Below are 18,332 nucleotides of genomic sequence, written 5' to 3'. Positions count from 1 at the left end.
TCCAGATGTTTGCAGACATTGTGAAAAGCTAGGATATCAGAATGAAATTATCCTTTACTTAAAAGAGAAAAGCTCAAATAACCTTTTTAAGCCCCAGCACCCTCAGAAGACTTATTTCTTCCCTCCTCTGGGACAATACTCCATCAATTGACAAGGGTCAGCCAGTCCTCAGTCACACTCCAGAACCCACTATTAAACTTAAAATAGAGGATTGGAAACTGGGCTTCTTAATTGGCAGTGGTGTGGGTCTCTCTACCATCTGCTCAGAGGATTTAATACTACCTGTCACCTTTGATTCTATTTGAGTCGTCAGAATCTCTGGGCAAACTATTCCATTGTCCACATCTCAGGCCACCCTGATATCCTTAGGCTCTCAACTCCTATCATGCTTTTCTAATTTCCTTACCAGTGAATCTTTTAGGTAGAGGTTTGTTATGTAACTTTAATGACACTACACAATGTAATAAGGATGGAAGGCAGGTTTTTTTTCCCTCTGCCCTCAGACTAAACCTCAAGCTTCCTATTTTCCCTAAGGAAATCACATCTCAATTTAAATCCTCTTAAGAGGATGCAGCCTTAAAAGTTGTCCCAAAGAGTCTCTGGGCCTCACATGCAAATGAAACTGGATTGCTACTGAGTGCAGAGCCAGGAAAAGGAACAAACCTTTCCCACAGGTAACCCAGTAGCCCCTCTCAGGAGATGAAAAGTGAGGAATTGAACTTACAATAGACTTTTTTTAATGGGAGGGTGTTCTTATTTTTACTTCCTCACCCTATAACGCCCCATTCTTACTAGTAAAGAAAGAAGGGAAATTTGATTTAGATGGAAATTAGATCTATTTATATAAGAGCTAAGAGCCACAAATTCCTTGTAATTTCTCACCATCCAAAAGTTCCTAATCCATCTCCCATTCTCACCTCAGTTCCTGCTGACATTGCCTGGTTTACAGTAATTGATGTCTGCTCAGCTTTCTTTTTGGTTCCATTGCATTCTGACTCAAGATTTTGTTCTCCATTTACATTTAAAGGAAGACAATTGACATGGCCTCCCCTACCTCAGGGATAGTGTGGGTCTCCCTCAGTATTTTCCCAAATCCTTAAAGCCACCTGAGATTCTATAGTCTTTAGCCAAGGCTCCACTCTCGTTCAGTATGCTGAAGACCTTGCACTCCATAACCAGCTTGAACAGGGTGCTCGTAAAGACTCCCTCATTCTCCTAAAGGCACTGGCTGAAGGAAGCTATATTGTCTCCCAGTGTAACCTCAATGTTACCTACTTAGGACAGGAGCTCTCTCAGGGCACTGAAAAGCTCACTCCAAAATGCCTTGAATCAAATTTGTTCTTCTCCTTTCCCAAAATAAAAAAAGCAGCTGCATAAATTCCTAGGGGCAGCTGGCTATTGCTGATGGATTCATCAGTTTGCTGCCCTTGCTAACCCCCTATATGCTCTCTTCTAGATATTACCTCAGAGTCCATTCCCTGGCCCCCAGAGGCATTAACTTCCTTTCAAGCCTTAAAATTAACATTGTCTACACCCCTAGCTCTCAGCTTACCTATTTATTTTTTCTTTTTACAGCCGCATCTGTGGCCTAAGGAAGTTCTAGGTCACAGCTCAAAGTGGAGCTTTAGCTGCTGGCCTGCACCACAGCCACAGGAACAGTGGATCTGAGCTGCATATGAGACCTACACCACAGCTTGTAGTAATGCAGGATACTTAACCCACTGAGCAAGGCCAGGGATTGAACCTGCATCCTCATGGACACTATGTTGGGTTCTTAACCTGCTGAGGCACAATTAGAACTCTGTCAGCTTACCTAATTTTGATAATCATTTTCACCCATATTGCCATGAAGAAATAATGGGATTGCTGCAGGACAACCTTTTGCCTCTCATACATCCTAAAGCATATTTCACTTTATCAGTTGGACTCTATGGCAGTGGGCATGCCCCACACTTGCACATTGTAGCCTCAGCTGCTGCCCTAAATGACAAAGCCAGACATGCCTAAATCCAAAATAAGCAGATTCCCCATGCTGTCTTATAAGTAAGACATAGCATCCCTCTACATGATGGCAGACCACCTATGAATAAGCCCTAGGTATAGTCCCTCCATCATCTTACATCACTGTAACACTGTAAATCTGGCTACTGTACCACTCCTCCCAGCTGATGGAGGGCCTCAGTCCATTCCAAGTGATTGCTTTGCAGCTACATATGTCAGTGGTCTCAAAGCCACAAGAAGAACTTTAACATACCCTCTTTAGACAACCCAGACTTACTTCTATAGTGATGGCTCTTGCAGTTGAAATTTCTGGGAAAATATAATAACTGTATGCCCACATGAAATACATAAGATATACTCTTTGCCCACTGTAAAATCAGCCTGGGTGATTATTGCTCTCACACACCAACAACAGGAAAAAATGCTATTTATACTGACTCCAGATAAGCTTTTTGAGGCTGCCATGCTATTGGCACAATCTAGAAATCCCACAGACTCTTAAGTCCTGCTGGTACTCATATTGCCAATGGCATATAATGACTGCCCTGTTAGAGGCTATTCATCTCCACTGTCCAGCGTATATTAAGGAGACTGACACTATATCTCTAGGGAATGACAGGGCCAACAAAATTGACTAATACACAGCCCCAAATGATCCTCATCCTTTCTCCACCCAATTTATAAATCTGCCTTTATTGCTGGCTGATATTATTGTCAAACAAATCCTCCTCAATCTGAAAAAAAAAGGAGAGTGAATACAAAAGGGTGCCAGACAATTATCAGACAGGTTTTTACACTGGGCCAGACAGACTTTGTGTGGCCCCCTTTCTTCTGATGTTTTGGTTTCATGGATCTCCCATCAGATGGGACATATGTACAGGTGGAGAATAGTCAAGGAACCAAAAGATATTTGCTTCTGCTCTAGTATTCATAAAATTTCTGACCAAATTATTTCACACTGCACTACTTGTAATCTCACCAAATTTTTATTTTTATTGTCTTTATTTTATTTTAAGACTGCACCTGCAGCATGTGGAAGTTCCCAGGCTAGGAGTCGAATCTGAGCTGCAACTACGGCCTATACCATAACCCTAGCAACACGGGATCCAAGACACATCTGTGACCTATGCCACAGCTTATGGAAACTCCAGATCAGGTCCTTAACCCACTGAGTGAGGCCAGGGATCAAATCCTCAACCTCACAGAGACAGAGTTAGGTTCTTAACCCACTGAGCCACTATGGGAACGCCATATCACCAAATATTTAGAAGAAGCCAACACACTTTAGGAAGTCTTCCAGAGCCTACATGCCCCTTGGATTACTCCAAATGGATTTTAAGGATTTGTCTCCAGCTTTAGGTTATTTCCACTGTATGGTAACTGTCTGTATGTTTAGTGGATGAACTGAATCTATCCACTCAAAGTGCTAATGCCACTTTACCACTTTACAACAGTGGTAAAAAAATTAATAAATTAATAACACACTACTTCTCATTTTGGCATTTCTTCATGGATTGAATCAGACTAAGCAACTTGATTCACAGAAGAAATGAACTACTCACTTGCAAAAACTTTGGGGCACTCATTAGAATTTCACACCTGTACCATCCTCAGTTATCAAGGTAAGTGGAACATAAAAATCAAGACGTGAAAAGGACTTTAGGAAAAATCTGCCAAGAAACTGGACTTAAACATTACTCACTATCCTTATAAAAATCTAGAATACTGGAGTTCCCGTCGTGGCGCAGTGGTTAACGAATCTGACTAGGAACCTCATGGTTGCAGGTTCGATCCCTGCCCTTGCTCAGTGGGTTAATGATCTGGCATTGCCATGAGCTGTGGTGTAGGTTGCAGACTCGGCTTGGATCCCGCGTTGCTGTGGCTGTGGCGTAGGCTGGCGGCTACAGCTCCGATTCAACCCCTAGCCTGCGAACCTCCATATGCCACGATAGCGGCCCAAGAAAATGGCAAAAAGACAAAAAAAAAAAAAAAAAAAAAAAAAAAAGAAAAAAATCTAGAATACTCCAAATACATGGATTACATGTATAACATGTAAAGAGGATACATGGATTAACCCCTTTTGAAATAATATTTGATTGCCTTTTGCTTTCTGGCATTTCTAATCTTCCATGCCCCCACTGAGTGAATGCCATGGGGACTTAAAGAGAATAATATGATGTTAAGACTAGCTACATACAAGAATTACATGGCATACTTGGAACATATCATCCACAAGTAAAAAAGCATGGCCTCCACCAACTAACAAGTCTTGCCATCCTTTCAACCAGGAGTTGGGGGTATATAAAGCTTCTAGAAGAATGCACACACTGTCACTTCATCGGGAAGGGCTTTATGGAGTATTGCTAACCACATACACTGCCATCAAAATAAAAGAATTTCGGTGAATTCACCTGAGGCACACCAATCTAGACTCAGACCAGCACCTCCAAGACAAGTGGAGGACCATTCCTACAAATGACCTTAAAGTAAGGATTTCTAGCATCAACTCCCAAGCCCTGGAAGTAGGTGACATCATAAATAACATGTATTAGGAAACTTCATTTCCACCTATTTTATTTTCTCACTAAGTTTTCTACTCCATAAAAAACAAACAAGCAAAAACAATCCTCTTCCTTTTAATGAAGCCACCTCTTTCTTTGGCCATTTATATTAAAGGCTGATTGAGAGTACTTGTCTCAATTTGTACTATTCTCCCTCTGGTCCTCCACTGGGGCCTTTCTTTAAAACTATATTTCATTCTGATTAGCCCTTACTGTTTTCTCAACAGGTCAGACACAGACTTGACACCCCTTTACACTGGTTTTCCAAACCTTGGCCACATTAACTAAAGAGTCTAAGGACTTGTTACATCAACATTTAGATAATGCAAAATAAACTGACCTAATTTTTGTTCTTGTCAGTGTGAGCACCTAGTGGGATAGTTCTAGAAAATGGTATCCACAACCAAGTAAACAATATCACCTACTTCTTCTTATGAATTCATTGGACATGGGAAAAAAAAAAAAAACTCTATAGAATCTCAAGGACCTCCCTTTTCTCAGGTGAAGTCATTAGATGGGAATTTTTCCCTGTGCAGAAAATAGGCATGGTGCCAGGCCCTTCCTAGGTGACATACCAAGGCAATACTACAATCAACTTCTGTGGTTTGTTTCCACAGGTGACATGCTCAAGATTTTCTACAAAGGCTATAGGTGGTCCTCACACTGACTCATATGGTACAAACACTTGCCAAATTATCAGATACTGTGGCTAGTTCACAAGACATCATTGTGCACTCTTGGGTACCTTAGCAGCTCAGCTGCTCCCCTTGTCTTCTGCTCAATGCCAAAGATTGTACGTGGGATAAACTTTGCTGATAAAAGCAAGCCAAAATTATGAAATAACTTGGGCAGGTGAAAAAACCAAGCCTTATAGCTGCTAAACCTGAACTGCAGGTCTCCAATTTTAGATAATTTGCAACCTATTCCACTTCTACAGACTAATGGAGATACATAGAAGATAGTGTTGTGCAGATGTCAATACGGCAGATGACAAAACACTCCAAACTCCATCATAGTGGGTCAGAAGTTCTGCTCTAACCTTATCTGTGAGCAGTGCTGCTCTTTTTGTCTTATGCAATGAAAAAGGTGCATTGTCAACCCACCTAGATGGTGAGGACAATGAGGTTTCAGATACCTGATGGTTTCTGTCACCAAGTACTTCAACTTAAATGCTAACCAGATTATAAACTTGGGCACCTTTGTTCAAAAAGGAGTGACAAGTATTCATGTATTAGGCAGGAAGTCATAGAAAGCCCACTTGTGTATCACAATTCTAAATTCTTTTCAGTATTGAGATCCCCTTTGCTCAGGCTTTGGATCATACCAGTTGGAAAAGGCAGTTTGAAATCTTTCCATAGTTATAGATTAAGAGTTCAACATTAATGTGCAAATATTGGAAGCACTTCAATTGGATGTTAATACTTTAGCCTCTGCTTTACTCCAAAATCTTTCCGTTCTGGACACATTGACAGCCCAAAAAGGGCGGTGTGATTTTCGGTGGAGAATGCTGTTTCTATATAAATCACTTGGAATAACTAATGTCTAATCTACACTATTTTCCTTTTAAAGGACAAGATAAACACTCCAGATTAGAAAAATGAGGCTTAACCATTTTTTTTTTCAATCGGACTACCTATTCTGAGCGATGGGAGATTGGTTTAATGGGATATGGAAAAGTGTACTTAGATTTTTTTTTTCATTTCTGCTTATCTATTCTTATTTTATCTATATTCTTCTCTCCCTTTGCAGATCTCTTGACAATCAGCTAGTAACCTGTTTCTTCTTTCCTCAGCCTCCAATTCAGCTTTTCATATGTGAAACTTCTAAGGAACTTTCAAATTGGAAAGATGAAGGGGTTCAGGACATGCTACCCACAATAAGCTGCCTTGGTATATTGATAACTTTGAGTTAAAGGCACTTAGCCAGTAGGTGCAAGAAAAGCACTCTGATTCTTCTTTTTCTTCCTGAAAACAGAAGCTAAAACTTCCAGGTGAGGGTTGCTCTCTCTTATGCCAGGAAGAAAGAAACATATTTATCACCAGAAACGGGAGTCAAGGTCAGGACAATTCTGTGCTAACAGGTCTTATAGAATAACTCTTATCTTGCTTTAATCTCTTCATTTATTTTAGTTTCATTTCCATAATTGCTACTCTTTATTCGATTCAGTATATAAGCATTCAGGTTTTGCCACTTCTTTGGGTCTTTATTTCCTTATGAAGCCTTCCAAGTCATATAAAACTAACCTTAAATAAATGTGTATGCTTTTTTCTTGTTAATGTGTCTTTTGTTAATTTAAGTATCAGATGCAGCCAGAGACATTGAGAGTAGAGGTATGGTTTTTGCCTCCCCTTCAAAAGTAATCAATAGAAAGTATCTCCGAGGAGGTCAGATATTTGATTTAGCAGAGAAAGACTTCCAAGCAATTATTATAAACATGTTTAAATAGAGAAAACAATATTTAAAGAAGTAAAGGTGTTATAATAACAATGACTCATTAAGTAGAGACTAGCAATAAAGAGATAAAGATTATTTTAAAAATCAAATTAAAATTCCAGCATTGAAAATACAATAATGAAAGTGAAAAGTTACTAGAGTGGATTAATAATATATTTCAGTTGGTGGAATCAAATGAATCAGTAATATTGAAGATAGATCTAAAATTAAAAATTATATTAAAAAAATGAACAGAGTTGCAGAGACCTAAAGAACACCATCAAGTAATCCAACATAAGTGTCCCAGAAGTAGAGGAGAGACAAAAAGGGGAAGAAACAATATTAAAGAAATTAAGCCTGAAACTAAAATGTATATAGTCAAAGAATGTATATTACTCTGCTCAGGCTGCCCTAACAAAATATCATAGACTGGGTGTCATAAACAATCAACATTTATATCTCATAATTTTGGAAAGTGAGAAGTCTAAGATCAAGGTGCTGGCAGCATCACTTCCTGGGTAAAGTCTTTTCTGGCTTACAGATGGCAGCCTTGTTTCTGTGTCTTCATGTGGCAGAGAGAGAGAGCTCTGGGTTTTTTGTTTTGGTTTGGTTTGGTTGTTTGTCTGTTTGTTTAAGGCTATACTCACAGTATATGGAAGTTCCCAGGCTAGGGGTCCAATTGGAGCTGTAGCTGCCAGCCTAGCTACAACCACAGCAATGCAGGATCCGAGCTGTGTCTGTGATTTACACCACAGCTTATGGCAATGCTGGATCCTTCACCCATTGAGTGAGGCCAGGGATCGAACCCACATCCTCATGGATACTAGTTGGATTTGTTTATACTGCACAACAGTGGGAAATTCTGATCTTTTTTTCTTCTTCTTTTAAGGACATAGATTCTATCATAGAGTCCCCATACTCATGACATCACTGAAATCTAATTGCTGCAGTTAAGAACCTTACCTCCAAATGCCATAATATTGAGGGTTAGAGGTTTAACATGTGAACTTTGAGGGGAGATAAACATTCAGCCCATCACAGCATTTTACAGACGAATTTAAATGATGCACTAGCAAATATTTAATACAGGCAGTAAAGGAAGAACAGAAAAATAAACAAACAAAAATACAGAGATATGTAGATAAATAAATCCATATAAAATTTCAACAAAAAGCTGAAAGCAAAAGCATGGAAAAAACATATATTAGAATGGCTAAAATCCCAAACCTGAGAATACCAGTTGCTGATAAGGATGCAAGAGGAACTCTCACTCATTACAGGTGGGAATATAAAATAATGCAGATACTTGGAAGACTAACCTGCAAAAACATTTGTAAGGTTGATGTCAGAGAATGTTTTGCCTATGTTCTCTTCTAGGAGTTTGATGATATCTTGTCTTATGTTTAAGTCTTTAAGCCATTTTGAGTTTATTTTTGTGCGTGGTGTCAGGGTGCATTCCTATTTTATTGACTTACATGCAGGTGTCCAGTTTTCACAGCACCACTTACTGAAAAGACTGTCTTTTTCCCATTTTATATTCTTGCCTCCTTTGTCAAAGATTAAGGCAACAGAAATAAAAGCAAAAATAAACCAATGGGATCTAATCAAACCGACAAACTTTTGCACAGCAAAGGAAGTCATAAAAAAACCAAAAAGACAACTTACAGAATGGGAGAAAATAGTTTCAAACAATGCAACGGACAAGGGCTTAATCTCTAAAATATACAAACAACTTATACAACTCAACAGCAAGAAAGCCAAAAATCCAATGGAAAAATGGGAAAAATATCTGAATAGACATTTCTCCAAAGAAGGTATACATATGGCCAACAAGCACAGAAAAAATGCTCAACATCATTGATATTAGAGAAATACAAATCAAAACTACCATGAGGTACCACCTCACACCAATCAAAATGGTCATCATTAAAAAGTCCACAAATAACAAATGCTCCTGCACCATTGGTAGGGATGTAAATTGGTACAACCACAGTGGAAAACAATATGGAGGTACCTTAGAAAAATATACATAGAACTATCATATGACCCAGCAATCCTACCCTTGGGCATATATCCGGACAAAACTTTCCTTGAAAAAGACACATGTACCCATATATTCATTGCAGCACTATTCACAATAGCCAAGACGTGGAAACAACCTAAATGTCCATCAACGGATGAATGGATTAAGAAGATCTGTGGTATATATTTACAATGGAATACTACTCATCCATAAAAAAGAACAAATAATGCCATTTGCAGCAATGTGGATGGAACTAGAGACTCATACTAAGTGAGGCAAGCCAGAAAGAGAGAGACAAATACCATATGATATCATTTATATCTGGAATCTAATATAAGGCACAAATGAACCTTTCCACAGAAAAGAAAATCATGGACACGCAGAACAGATTTGTAGTTGCCAAGGTGGAGGGAGAGGGAGTAAGGTGGACCTAGAATTCGGGGTTAATAGATGCAAACTACTGTCTTTGAAATGGATAAGCAATGAGATCTTGTGTATAGCACTGAGAACTATATCTAGTCACTTGTGATGCAGCATGAAAATGTGAGAAAAAGAATGTATATATGTATATATGACTGGGTCACCTTGCTGTACAGTAGAAAATTGACAGAACAGTGTAAACCAGCTATGATGGAAAAAATAAAAATCATTTAAAAAATAAAATAAAATAATGCAGATACTTTGTAAGACAGTTTGGAAGTTTCTTACAAAACTAAACATACTCCTACCATCCAGCTACTCCTGGGTACTCCTAGGTATTTACCCAACTGATCTGAAGATTATGTCCACATAAAACTGGTACACAAATGTTTATAGTAGTTCTCTTTATGATTACCAAAATCTGGAAGTAACCGAAATGTCTTTTAGTGGGTGAAGAGATAGACTGTGGTACATCCATAGAGTAGAATGTTATATTCAGTGATAAAAATACATGAAGTCATAAAAAAGACATGATGAATTTTAAATGCACATTGGTAAGTGAAATAAGGTAGTTAAAAAGGCTACATAATTTATGATTCTAATTATACGACAATCTGTAAAAGGCAAAACTATAGAGATAGTAAAAAGATCAGTAATATTCAGGGTTTGGCAGAAGATTGTGGTGGGGTAGAGAAAAGGTTTAATAGGTGAAGCACAGGTTTTTTTTAAGGATTCTATACAATAATATAATTGTGAATATGTGTCATTATGCATTTGTCAAAATTTTAGAGCAAAAAATGAACCTTAATTATGCAAATGTAAAAAAATCATTTAGGAGACTGGAGGAATCTCAAGATTGAATCCAGTATGTGAAAGAACAGTCAAACTGTATGTATTACAAATGTATGAAACAACCTTACTAAAGGGGGTGGGGGTAAGAGGTACTAATCTAAGTAACTCTTGAAATGAATGGAGTCTATAAAGCTAACGATGAAAGAAAATGTGCATAAGCATTGTCACTAGATAAAGTTTCTATCCATGAGTATACAGCTTAACAATTCTGATCCTGCTATTCTGAAATTGAACAATTAAGTAAATTGATGTTAGAGGACATCTTACTTTTGCACTGAATATTTATACATATGCAAAGGGAGAAGGCTAGAATTATTCAGGTGGTAACAGATTAGAATTTAAGATGTTAGGAGTTCCGTTCGTGGCTCAGTGGTTAACGAACCCAACTAGGATCCATGAGGATGCGGGTTCGATCCCTGGCCCCTCTCAGTGGGTTAAGGATCCAGCATTGCCACGAACTGTGGTGTAGGTTGCAGACACGGCTCGTATCCCACATTGGTGTGGCTGTGGTGTAGGCCAGTAGCTGTAGCTCCAATTTGACCCCTAGCCTGGGAACTTCCATATTCTGCAGGTGTGGCCCTAAAAAGCTAAAAAAAAATAAATTTAAGATGTTAGCATGAAGTCATGTCTAGCTTAATATCAATACAGATATTTACATATGGAAATGTAAATATATACAGGTTACTATAAACCCACATATTTCCTTGTTCTGTCAGTTGAGCAGGCTCAGAAGCAATAACATACCAGTAGACATGAGCACACCTAGTGCCCAGATCTTGGTTTATAATACTATTCTTTTTTTTTTTTTTAATAAAACTATTCTCCAATCAAATGAACCAGAGTTCCTTGAAGAATTGGAAAATTCTAGAAATAGGACAGGAGATACACAAAATGAGCCTGGAGCATCTTATTGTTCCAGAGAGTAAGAAAATACTCAAAAATATAAACAACAAGCCAACATCCATGATGTTGGAGATATGCCTGAGACACAGGAAGCAAATGGAAGAGCTCTCAGTGGAGAAAGCTGGAACAATTTGAAGAATAAAATTAATAAAGTACCACTGGATCATAATCTGAACTGTAAAGTCAGTATCCATAATGATACAAATAAATGATTGAATAAACAATAAATGAAGGAGAGGAGGCAAATCTTTCATGTAGAAGAATTCCAAATACTTTATGTAGATACTCTTCCCTCAAAAAGGTGGAGTACAATTCCTGACTCCTTAGGTTTGGGCTGTGTTTAGTGACTTTCAAAGAGTGCAGTATGGAAAGGAGGAAAAAAAAGATGAACTGCACAATGGAGAAAGCTGAGAAACATTACCTCCATCCACTGATGAACTTAGCATCAACAGTACATATCCTTGATAAAATGTGATGAAAATGACACTTTACCTTTGTGGTTTTCCTCAAAACCTATAACCCTCGTATAATCATGAGAAAAACATAAGTCAAAGCCCAATAGGAGTTCCCATTGTGGCTCAGCAGAAACAAACCTGACTAGTATCCATGAGGATATGGGTTGGATCCCTGGCCTTGCTCAGTGGGTTCAGGATCCAGCATTGCCATGAGCTGTGGCATAGGTTGCAGATGAGACTCAGATCCCGAGTTACTATGGCTGTGGTGTAGGCCAGCAGCTGCCACTCTGATTTCACCCCTAGCCTGGGAACATCCATATGCCGTGGGTGTGGCCCTGAAAAAAAAAAAATAGAAGGACATTACATACACAAAATATTTGACCAGTACTCCTCAAATAATGTCAAAGCTATCACAAACAAGGCAAGTCTGAGAAACTGTCACAATCAGAGTAGCCTAAGTAAACATGATGAGTAAACATAATGTGACATCCTTGATGGGATCCTGTATCAGAAGAAGGACACTGGAAAAAACTGAGGAAATGTGATTAAAGAATGGACTTTAATTAATATTAATGCATCAATGTTGGTTCACTAATTTTTTTTTTACCTTTTTTTTTTTTTTTAAATTTTCCCACTGTACAGCAAGGGGGTCAGGTTGGTTCACTAATTTTTAAAAGTGTACCTTACTAATGTAAGATGTGAATAGGGGAAAATGGTTGTGAGTTATACAGAAACTCTGTACTATCTGAGCATTTTTTTTTTTATCAATCTAAACATTAAGAAAATAGTTTATTTAGGGAGTTCCCCGGAGGTCTAGTGGTTAGGATTCAATGCTTTCACTGCTACAGCTGAGGTTCAATCCCTGGTCTGGGAACTGAGATCCCACATAAAGCTGCTGCATGCTGCAGCCAAAAATAATAAAATGAATAGTTTATTTAAAAAGTGTTTGTGTATATATACATATATGTATGTATATATCTGTGCATCTATGTGTGTGTGTGTTCTGCAAGCTGTAAACTTAAACAAGATTCAGTGGCTATAATAATATTAGGTAAAATATAATTTAAGACGAAAATATTTATAATAGATAAACAAAATGTGGTATGTCCATAAAGTCCACATAATAGAATACTATTCGACAATAAAAAGGTATGAACTATTGATCTATATTACCATGTGGATGAACCTCAAAAACATTATGCTAAGTGAAAAAAGCCAGATGCAAAAGACCTCTTTTATATGATTCTATTTATATGAAACATCCAGAAAAGGCACATCGATAGAGACAGTAAATAGATTAGTGGTTGCCAAGGGCTGGAAGTGAGAGTGGTTTGGCTGCAAATAGGCATGAAGGATGTTTTGGGAGTGATGGAAATGTTCTAAAATAGGAGTGTGGTGAGAGCTCTCTGAATTTTAATTTATGGAAAATCATTGGATTGCACCTTTCCCCCCCCCCCCTTTTTTTTTTTTTTTTTTGCTTTTTAGGGCCACACCCTTGGCATATGTAGGTTCCCAGGCTAGGGTTTGAATCAGAGCTACAGCTGCTGGCCAACACCACAGCTACAACAATGCGGGATCCCAGCCACATCTGCAACCTACACCACAGGTCACAGCAACGCCAGATCCTTGACCCACTGAGCAAGGCCAGGGATTGAACCCACATCCTCACGGATACTAGTCGGATTTGTTTCTGCTGAGCCACATAAGAACTCCAAATTGCACTTTTAAAGTGAGCATATCTGGGGGGAAGTGAATTTTCTGATGTGTGAGTTACTTGTCAGAAAAGCTGTTTAAAGCAACAAAACATTTTTCTTTTTACTCCTTAGAAAAACTAATGATTAATAGCATACCCAGTAAACAAATATCCTAGTTAATGGCTTTTAAAAATACCTATCTCTGATGACCAAATAGCTTATTAATGAATATTTCATAGAAAAGGAAACTACTTCTAGAAAAAAAGTTGAAAAGGATGCTCAATTTAAATAAATGAAATAAGTTTATTTCCTTACTTTCCATTCAGATTGTTTCTTCTTCAAGGACAGGACTATTGCTCTCAGAGAATAAACTTAGATATACAATAGCCCTTCAATTAATTCTTGTCTTATTAACTTTAAAGATTTGTCCAGCACTTGATTAACACCACATGCTGTAATTTATTGGGCTAAATCAGCATAGCCCAAGATGAGGTGCAGTTTCAGATGCCCTCTAAAAGAAAGTGTTATAACTGTCATTGTTCAAAATATTTACTCCCTCTCCATAACCTCATGTGAGGAGTGCTCTTCCCTAGTCATTTGATGTTGGGCTTGGCCTACAATGACTTGCTTTGGGCTCAGCTGTGAAGACTGTACTTTTAACTTCCTGACCTTGGGCTTGGCTATGTGATTTGCTATGGCCAATGGCAGTTAACAGATGTCATATAAGCAGAGGCTTAAAAGTGTGCTTACAATGTTGAATTTGCCATCCTGGCTTCTGCTATTGCCATGAGAACTTCTCCCAGGAAGGCCCAGGTCCTAGATTCTTCCTTACTGGTGACAGAGGCCTCCTACCTTTGCTGAGAAACTGGGAGGGGTACACAGTAGCTAGACCACCTCCAGGATACCTGGAATTCTGTCCCTTTTGGCTTCCCAAAGGGCAACGCCAGGGTCAATGGGTCCTTCCCTGTGCTGGTTCCGTCAGCCAGCTCCACAGATCCATCATAAAAGCTAACTTCAAGAACAAGATGTCTGTATAAAGAGGTGATTTCACACATAGAGGTGATTCTGTGGTGGCTGGTAGACCCCCAGTGGGACCTGTGAGTTCACAGAGTTGTGAGAAAGTTAAAAACATCACCATCATCATTGGTATTGTGAGGATGGTAGGAAAGAAGGGAAATATTTCAGGTTTTTCCCCAGCATTTTGTGAGGTGTGTTGTCTCCAGACCTTTGTACACACTTCCCCTTTCTGTCCTGTCACTTTTTCACCTGGGAAATCCTTTACCACCTTCATGACGCAACTCAGATATTCCTCCTCAGAGAAGCCTTCCTGGACCCCCTCAGCCCTGGCACACTCTCCTTTAGACTCCTGGGGGCTTGACACCCATCTTGGCTTTTGTCTTTCTCACATTGTATTGTGATCATGTACCTCACTGTCCTCAGCCTTAGGTGAGGAATATCTTGAGGGGCTGAGCTGCACTGTTGATTCATCTCTTTACTCCTAGTACCATGTACAGTAGCCAGCATGGACAAAGCTCTTAATAAATATTTCATTAATGAACAAGGGATGACTGAAAGAAGAATGAAGAGAGGCTAGCCTCCAAAGGAGGCTTTGAAGTTTCCTCTTATCCCATCCCTGTATCCTCCAGTTGACCTTTGTGGGATGTATGCTATTTCCAGCCCACTTTTAAAAAATGTTTTTATTATAGGTTGAAACTTGAAACATTGAAAGTGATCTTTCAACTTCATGGCCTTCAAGCCTAGAATTACGTTGCAAATATGTATCTTTGGTTGTTAGCAATGAAAAAAAGATTGAGTGGGGAGGTCTTTCCATAGAAAGACATGGGATATTGTTACAAAGAGTAGTCTTTATAACATCTCAAGGGAATATCAAGCTTTTTCAAATGTTTTATAAGGATGCTGGAGAAGAGAGTGACCTTAAATTTAAATCTCACTAATTCTTCTCTTTCTTTCTTTTTTGGTCTTTTTAGGGCAGCACCTGCAGCATATGGAGGTTCCCAGGCTAGGGGTCAAATCAGATCTGTAGCTGCTGGCCTACACCACAGCCATAGCAACACCAGATCCAAGCTTCATCTGCAAACTACACCACAGCTCATGGCAACGCTGGATCCTTAACCCACTGAGCAAGGCCAGGGATCGAACCTTCATCCTCATGGATACTAGTCAGATTCATTTCCACTGAGCCACAACGGGAACTGCAAGTCTAACTGATTCTGTCTCTGAGGTTCTACTTATTGATTTTCAAAGAGGCCACACAGCATTGTCCTTGGCCAAGATAAGCACTGTAAAAATGCATTGATGCATATCCTGCCTCCCATATTTCTGAACCGAAGTTCATTTCATATTTTTCTTCTCTCTGAACAAAAAAATGTACCAAGATAAATAGGTATATAGTGTATCTTGAATCCTCCTAATACACCTCTTTCACAAATTTAACCTCCTTTACTGTATCAGTTTAGGATGAATCCACTCTTCCTCCAAACTCTTGCATAAAAGCTTAATGCAATGTATTATACACCCTTGTGTACATGACAGTTTCCTCCATCTCCTTGAATGTAGACACTGGATCTAGTTCTCCTCCTTATCCACAGCACCTAGCCATGGGCCTGACACCTAGAAAACACATGGTAAATGTCCTTTGGGTGAATGGAAGGCTGTGATTTTTAACTTTTACCACTGGAAGCACAGCATGGCTATGTTTAACACCTATAGGACCAGTGTTAGTAGAAGGATAAGAAGCTGGGGATGTTTGGGTAGTGTTTGAGAATTAGTGGTGGCAGGGAAGGAACATAGTGAAAGATAGTTAAATGAGGCAGGAGAGTAGAAAAAAAAGAATAGAGAAAGAACCCCCATCTGTCAGACTGAGTTCTTCCTTCTTCCCTCTCCTCAGCTCCAGGACCCACTGAACTCTTGAGTTTCTATTTGCAGTCCTTCCCCACCTGCTCCATTTCTGGTCAAAAGAACTGCTGTTCAGCAGGCATAGAAGACCATCTGAATACAATGGTTAGGAATTCATTTAGCCAAGCAATTTGAAGTGGTGATAAAATGTCAGCCTGCATTAGAATGTTTCTCTCCTCAAGGGGTAGACCTTCTAAATGACTAATCATCTTTCACCTATAAAATGCAGTATGCTCTAATGGAAATAGTCCTTGAACAGCCTGGTGTTCCATTTTTCCAAGGTCTGCCAGGGTTGCTGCTGGGTTGATTTGGAGAGTTGGCTGGGTTAGGCTGAGTTTAAGCCAAGAAGATCTCTTCAAAGTAAGCAGCATTTAGGGCCAACTACCATGTTTTCAAAGAACAGATGATGTTAACAAAGAGATGTGATCTTAAAGGTACATGACCTCAAAGACGAGTGACCTCGGTCATCTGCCCAGTTCTTATTTGTCAAAATAGTCAAGAAAATATCTGGTCAAGGGTCATGTTTGCAGAAAAATTACAGTTTGCCAAATTCTTTTAACAGTAGTTTCTTAAGAAGCAGGGAATAAACAATGACTTGGATGCAGGTGTATTTTCGTTTAATTATGAAAAACATTTTTAAGGTCTCTCAAATGCCCTCTAGAATTTGGCAACTAATATTTAATATTTCATGTTTTAGTGAAATAATAAACTTACTTGCTGGGAAAAATGAGAAATTTTGAGCTCTTCACTTGGGTTCATGGTGATACCATCTGTATCTCTGTACTCAAGTGCTTGGCATATAGTGGGAGTTCATAAACATTTGTTGCATGAGTAGAGAAACTGAAAGCCAACTGCATTATGTAATCCCACTCTGCTATTTCAGTTGAAAGAAGCTGGTTGGTTATAGCTATGGGATGTCAGCATTTTAATTTTTTGCTATAAAAGTAGATAAAGTAAGAAGTTAGGCACACTTATTTTAAACCACCTATTCTCAAAGCTTGTCATTAAAAATAAATCTATGTTATTAGAAACACTTGTGTATGTTTTAAAAAAAATTACAATGTAACAAAAGCAGTTTTCTAGAAATTTACCAGTCTATCTTTTGCAGTCAGTAATTCATGAAGTTATGGCCATTACAAATGGGCAAGCAGAGAGCTCCAAGACTCTGTAAGGTCACAGTGATGTGAATGAGATTAATAATGGTATCATCCTGTACTTTTCCTGATTGCCACGTCATATCTTTCTTACTGCACAAAATTGAAAATGGAAATAAATAAAAATCAGATTTGCCACTATGAATATGTTTCTAGAGTATTTTCAGTGTAAGGATGGGTCAAAGGTAGAATTCTAAGCTGGCCCCCAAGATCTCCACCCTATGGTGTTATGCCTATGATTACGTTATGTTACATGGCAAAAGAGATTTTACAGAGGTACTTAAGCTTCTGTCAGTTGACCTTAAGGAGCTTACTCTGGTGGGCCGAACCTAATCATTTGGAAACTTTTAAAGTAAGTAGTTGGAAAAGCAGATGCCAGAAATTCAAAGTGTGAGAAGAATTCAACACAGCATTGCTGGCTTGAAGGTGGAGGGAACCACAGGTTGAAGAAGGTGAGTGACTTCTAAGTGGTGAGAGTGATTCCCCTCCATCAGTCAGCAAGTGAATGGAGATCTCAGCCTCATGATCAGAAAGAACTGGATTCTGCCACCAACCTAAACGAGCTTGGAACCAGTGCTTTGGTTTTAGCCTGTGAGATCCAAAGCAAAGGACCTAGCTAAAACATGCCAGATTTCTGACCCACAGAAACTCAGATACAGGCATTCCTTGGAGTTAGTACAGGTTTGGTTCCAGATCACTGCAACAAAGTGAATATCAATAAAGCAAGTCATGCAAATCAATGTACATATCTTAACTAAAAAGAGGAGTTCCCATTATGGTCCAGCAGAAACAAATTCGACTAGTATCCATGAGGTCTTGCTCAGTGGGTCAGGGATCTGGCGTTGCCATGAGCCATGGTGTAGGCCACAGATGTGGCTTGGAATCCCCACTGCTGTAGGCCAGCAGCTGTAGCTCCAATT

The 18,332-nt window shown here is 38.9% G+C and overlaps 2 long non-coding RNA genes across 4 annotated transcripts in view; one reads left to right on the top strand and one right to left on the bottom strand.

The window, feature by feature from the left end:
• The window catches only part of LOC146402867 (uncharacterized), a 156,906-nt gene that overhangs the window by 110,854 nt on the left and 27,720 nt on the right, over positions 1-18,332 (bottom strand). The gene's annotated exons all lie outside the window — the stretch shown is intronic.
• Positions 1-18,332, top strand: part of LOC106509878 (uncharacterized) — a 131,986-nt gene that overhangs the window by 85,936 nt on the left and 27,718 nt on the right. The window contains exon 7 of one of the 2 annotated variants that reach the window (XR_014808015.1): positions 1,576-6,838. The exons of the other annotated variant lie outside the window; for it this stretch is intronic. This is a non-coding gene — a long non-coding RNA (uncharacterized LOC106509878). Of the gene's footprint in view, positions 1-1,575; positions 6,839-18,332 lie in introns of those variants that run through there. 2 annotated transcript variants of the gene reach the window in all.

Source organism: Sus scrofa, chromosome 6, assembly GCF_054392235.1.
Source record: "Sus scrofa isolate SSC_HxYL_T2T_F1_AM1 chromosome 6, Sscrofa_HxYL_maternal_Yorkshire_Landrace_v2.0, whole genome shotgun sequence".
Taxonomy (NCBI): Eukaryota; Metazoa; Chordata; class Mammalia; order Artiodactyla; family Suidae; genus Sus; species Sus scrofa.
The sequence above is the reverse complement of the archived record's forward strand: the minus strand, read 5'-3'. Positions and strand labels throughout refer to the sequence as shown.